The sequence below is a fragment of the Canis lupus genome, chromosome 32 (genome assembly GCF_048164855.1).
Source record: "Canis lupus baileyi chromosome 32, mCanLup2.hap1, whole genome shotgun sequence".
NCBI lineage: Eukaryota > Metazoa > Chordata > Mammalia > Carnivora > Canidae > Canis > Canis lupus.
Window position 1 is genome coordinate 29989659 of NC_132869.1, and position 6000 is coordinate 29995658.

At 48.7% G+C, this 6000-nt stretch overlaps 1 long non-coding RNA gene across 1 annotated transcript; it reads left to right on the plus strand.

Moving 5' to 3' along the window:
• The first annotated feature begins 2054 nt into the window (after positions 1-2054).
• LOC140622823 (uncharacterized) lies at positions 2055-5567 on the plus strand. The gene is made up of 3 exons (XR_012022485.1): positions 2055-2210; positions 3346-3439; positions 5104-5567. It is a non-coding gene; the product is annotated as an uncharacterized lncRNA (long non-coding RNA).
• The last annotated feature ends 433 nt before the right edge of the window (positions 5568-6000 follow it).

A 6000-nucleotide genomic window follows, 5' to 3' on the forward strand; every position in this document is an offset into this window, starting at 1 on the left:
GACAAGGATTCGCAGTTGTGTTTCCCCAGCTCCTCCTCTCTAGGCCACACGGTAAGTGGAAACATCCCCATTTTACAGACAAGGCAAGTGAAGCTCTCGGATGCAGAGTCACTTGCCCACCTCACGTAGTAAGTGGCATTCATGACTCCAACCCACATCTTGGATTCCCAGATGCCTTTATTTTTCCCTGATAATAAACGAAGTCCCAGTGTGGGCCACTTGTGGTGCCCAGAGGCTGATTCTCCAGGCCTCGGTGGCTGCAAAGACCACAGACCTTGGTATTAAGGAGTCCGGGTGGAAATACCTGGGAGCTTCCTCCGCCTCTCTCGGCCCTGACGCCCTCGTTTCGCTGGGGAAGAGGAAACTGGTGGCTTGCGGGGGTGCGGGGAGACCCTGTCCACCCCCGGGATGAGCCAGCAGCAGATGCTCACACAGGCGAGGCCCTGTCTCCCCCCGGCCCCCGGGATGGGCAGGTGGCAGGTGCCTACACCGACGAGGACCCGTCCCCCCCGGGATGGCCACTCCGAGTCAGGCCCTGGCCGGTCAGGCTGCTGCAGGCGGGGTGCACACCCAGCCCCAGGTGCACACGCAGCCCCAGGCGCACACCCAGCCCTAGGTGCACACCCAGCCCCAGGCACACACCCAGCCTCAGGTGCACACGCAGCCCCAGGTGCACACCCAGCCCCAGGCGCACACCCAGACCCAGGTGCACACCCAGCCCCACCTGCACTGGGCTCCTCCAGCGGCGCCGGGTCCCGTCCTCGAGGGCTGCGCGGCAGGAAGGTGGGGGCCAGCAGCGGCTTCTCCTACCAAGGAGGGAAGTGACGGGGCTACAGACGTAGCCAGCAGTCCCTTGGGGCCTGATTACCGGGCAGTCGAAGCCCCGCTGACGGCTGACATCCCTCTCAACCCTGAAACACCGCCGGTTGCCTTCCTGGTCTGAGGTGTCTGCCCAGGTGCCCAAGTGGAGCGAGGCACAGGGGGCTCCGGTGGCCTCCGGGGTCATTCCTAACCAGCGCCCGGGAAATCTCTGGCTCCAAAAGAAGCTGAGGGTTTGGGCCTGCAAGGGAGAGGTGCTATCCTGGAGGAAAAACCCAGAAACACAAAACAGAATCCCGGAAATGCATCCACTTAAACTCCCTAAATTAACAGGTGTAGACACTAGAGCCAGGAGACAGAAATGCCTGGTAACTAGCACACAGCTACAAGGTGGTAGCAGTGGTGCCTGAGTGCTCAAGCCAGCCTTTCCACTAGGCCTAAGTTGCCTCTTCCCCTTAGTGCTTAGATCCTGTCCTTGGCAGAGGCCTATACCCTCCACCCACCCTAGAAGCCATTGCCAGATTAGCCATTACCAAGACTCACTTTTACCCTATCACCCTCTACCCACCACTTCCAGCAGCTATTCCATAAACTACTCAGTAATGAATGAAACAATTCAGCCAGCATTCCGGGATCTCCCTTGGTGTAGCTTGATACAGCCTTTCTAGCCTTATTCATCCTTCCCATTAATCCATTCATTCAACAAATATTTGTTGTGTACTGAGTTGAAGCAGGCACAGAAATAAAGTGATCAAGAACAAAACTGTTGCTATCCTTAAAAGTTCCTAATTTAGTTGTAAGAAACATCCACGTAGAAAGAAAATTATCGTACAATGTACTAAGGAACAGGAAACAGACATTTGCTAGGAAATATGGGTACCCAGAGAAGGACTTCAGTACAAAGCCAAAATGAAGAGGGACGTTACATTTAGGAGAGTCCTCCAGGAAGAAAGATACCTGAGTTGAATTTTAAAGTGAGCAATGGCCAGTGAATGGGAAGGACCAGAGGAAAAGGACACCAGGAGAAGGACAGCCAACGTGAGAACAAGGCACAGAGTTAGAATGTAAAGCCCACCTCATAATCTTTTTTACCTCTACACTCTTGGTGACTCAGAATCTAAAAAAAATATAACTTTTTAATAAATGGCCACTAGATGAATGGATGAGGCATGCCAGGAACTTCAGGAAGTTCCATGTTGCTATGACACCAAAAAAGTGAGGCAGGTGGACATGATGCCACTCAGGTGACAGGGCCAGGAGAGGAGTCACACTTCAGGCCATGGAAGGCTGTGTATATTGTTCAAAGAGGCTTAAACTTGATAGTACAGGTCAAGGATTCTTAGAGACTGGCCTCTAGAGTCCAGTGTCCTCTCCCCTGAAGTTTAAAATTTGTAAGTGAGCAATCTAAAAAATCCAGTAAGCCAAGTTTTATGTGTGAATTCAACTTCTATCAGATCCTAAAAGGAGCTCATGACTCCAAACATGCACAGGATAGCTGAAAGAAGGGGTGAAATATGTTTAGTTTGTAGGCCAGAGACGGCCAATGTGAGATTTATTATTTATGTGGATCCCACTGATGTATGAGAATCGGGGCTTTGTCTTTTCCACTGCTATATCTCTAATACTTATCACCATGTTTTATACAGGATAGATATTAAATAGGGAAAGAATGACAGCTGTGTGGAGTGGAGGATGGGCTTGAGGGCACAAGACCGGAGGCACGGAATCTGTTAGGAGGCTGTTGGAGTAACCCTGAATGGAAGCAGGGGAGGCTGTTGGTATAGAATAAAAGTGACATATTTGAGAAATGTTTTGGAAGTAAAATTAACAGGATTTGATGCTTTACTGGGCATAGGAGGTGAGGGGGAAAGAGTAGTTAAGGACGATTCGCACTTTTCCAGCTTGACAGAGAGCTACGCGATGGTGCCATGGACAGAAATAAAGGAACCAGGAAGTAGAGTATGTTAGGAGTGGCTGGTGGTTCGTTCTGTTGGGCTGTGGCCAGCAGGAGCGGCCAAGATGACATCCAAGGGAAGATGCTAAGTAGGCAGGGCACAAGAGGCTGAAGCTTGGAGGTAGGATTTAAGCTGGAGACAGACACACCCATAGGGATGAGAATATAAAAGTATTGAAACCCTATGAGTGAATGAGGCCACGAAGGGAGAGTAAAGAGGGAGCAGGCGTGCTATTAAAAAAAAAAAAAAAAAAAAAGAGGAAACAAGGTAAGGCTAATCAGAGTGGTGAGGCTGGGAAGCCACGGGCTGCATTGAGAAAGCAAGACTTGAGCAGAGGCCTGATGGGAGGGAAGATGTTCTCCTGATTGGTATCTTGGAGAAGAATGTTCCAGAGAAATGTAGGTGATTAACTAACTCAGTTTGCCAGCACTGCAGGATTTTCCAGGATATGAGACTTCAAGGGCTAAAACCAGTACTAACACCAAGGCTCTCAAAAGTAAAACCCTAAGAAAGAAAACAGCTAAAGGCCCCAAGGCAGGAGCATGACTTGTGTGTGCCCAATGTGTTCTAGGATGCCCGTGGGCCAGAAGAGAGCAAGTGAGAGGAGAGGAAGAAGAAGCACAAGCCACAAAGTCAGCTGCATGCCCAGTGTATATTGAACCCAGGTGTGTGTCCGGTGTACATACTGAGTACAAGGAATATACCCAATAATAAGATAGGGGAAGGTATAAGTTTCACTGTGATGATTGTCCGACAAACATACCTTTCACAGCAACTTCATCATGTTGTGCCCACCCCAGACTGCCAGGTAACAGAGGCGCCCCTGGCCCGCCCCCATGGGCTGCACACTCCAGCCGCTGCCCCTTTAATGAGACTGCTATCCAGCCTTTCATTGGCTTCCAGCGACAACGTCCTGAGCAGCACGACCAGCCCAACCCAGAGACAGAGCGGGACACTGCCTGTTACAAATTCATAATCATACCACCCCCACCTCCCACCCCAACCCTGGCAGATTCCATTCTACCATGTTCCTTTGCCCTTGGGGAGAGACAATGGCTTCCTCCAAGGGGTCTCCAGACACTTGGTGACCCAGTAAGACGGCAATGAGGAAGGTTCCTTCTGAAGTTCTCAAGATTTCAAATAAGCCACTGAAATAATGCTCACACATTCTCTTCCATTTTATAAAATATAAAGATGTATATGTGGAACTGACTCCTAATTAATTAATGAAGTTTGCTTCTTTCAGAAACACCTCATAGAGCATGGAGCTGGTAAGGAGAAAGATAGTGAGGGGGCTCCCTAGTGTCAGGAGATTAGGGAATTCTGGGTTAAAACTTCAACTAAAATGAAAATGTGTTATCTGAGTAAAGCAAATGCATTAGGCTATCATCATTTATTAACACTTGAGTGTAAATGAGCTGGTGAGATTAGCTATTCAAAAGCCAAAGATTTGAATGGCACCAGGAGAAGAGAAGGAGGGTGACAGGACACCAGGAAGAGCCAGGACCGTCCAAGAGCCAGGACCGTCCTACACAAAGAACGGAAAAGAGGCATGGATCCAGGAGTCAGAGAATCTGGTGTCAGAGGTCCAGGAAAATAATCACAGGCCACAGAGCAATTTGACATTCTCTTCCTCCTTTGTCTTTCACAGCACAGGTTGGTGAGAGTTCTAACTGTCCTCTAAAAGGTAGCACAAGGAGAGCCAGGTGCCCTGGGTTCAAAGCCCAGTTCTGCCATTTGACTAGCTACATGATTTGAGGAAACTCACTTAACCTCTCAGGGTCTCCCTATCCTAAAAAAGGAGGTAACTATAGTGCCAACCTCATAGGGCTTCTGTGAGGATTAGAAGAGCTAAAGCATGGGACTCTCTTAGAGCATACTTGACATAAATGTTAGCTGTTACTTTATAAATGAGGATACAAGGCATAATGAGGTGAAGATATTTGGCCAAGGTCACCAGCAACAAAATAACAAAGCCTAGATTAGGAGGCTTCATCTTCCCTGAGAAAAGGAGTCATCTAGGAAACTTAGCTACAGAACCCTGATTCCCAGGCCCCAACTGGGATTTCTGATTGGATGGGGCAGGTGGGGCAGGTAAACTGTAGGAGAGAGTAAGAATCCGGAGGGAATGGCACTCCCCAGGTGATTCTGATGTAGGAGATCTGCAGGGGGCATTTGGGGAACACTGGCTTAGACTTGGAGACTCTTCCACGTGTACTTGGCATTGTCCAGGAGACCACGAGGCCCAAGCAGAGCCCTTCTTTCCAAACCCTGGACCAACCACGTAGAGCTCCTGCTCCTGACTTACTGTGTGTTTTCCTTTCTCTAGTTTCCAAGGGGAAAAGTGCTGCACAACCAATGTCAGAGCGGGGGGAGTTTTCTTCAAGACCAACAGCTTTAAAACCAAGCTCCACTTCAGAGTGGATTTTACCACTGGGGTCTGTAATGGAAATGCTGACATAATCTTAATTATGAGAGAGAATTTCTCTCGGATGGAAATGCGGTGACCCAGAAGACTCCATTTGCAAGTCCTCCTGACCTGTAAGAGGAGATGCCTGGTGGAATATTTTGGGTAATATATTATGCATCTACTTATCCTATGATCCCCATCTGTGGGCTTAGCAAGGCAGTATTTTGAAGAAAGGGAGAAAAAAATATGAACACCAGGCTTGAGAACACTCGCCTGGATCAGAGACCAGGGTGAGCTTTCTACTCTGCAGTGTTTTGCATTTCATATGAAGTGAAATCTATTTCAGGTGCTGCTGAAAATGCAGGAAAAGTACCAGTGACTGGAGTCCTAGGAATTAAACTGGCCTCAGTTCAGAGACACAGAGTGGTCTCACACCATCATTCCTGCATATTCATAATTCGCCAATGTGAAGAGGTCTTTGTTACTCAAAAAAAAAAAAAAAAAAAGGAGGAATGAAGAAGAAGAAAAAGAGAGTAAGGGGGGGAAAGTTCCTCGGAAAGTGTCCTCTCATACAAATTGAGGGGTTCCCTTCACCCCAGCCCCAGGAGGTACCTGTGTGTTGCCCACATCTGTCCTTTAGCATTTGACTTTATGTGAGGGCTGCCAGTTACTGCCTTGCTGACGTGGTGATGGTGTGGGTTCAAGGTTGAATCAATTACGTAGAAAGCCAAGTTGCTTCCCTGGAGAGTGGGGAGTATTTCGGTCTTTGGCTCTTGGCTAGGATAACCGGGCAGATCCCTAAGCAGGCATGGGTAG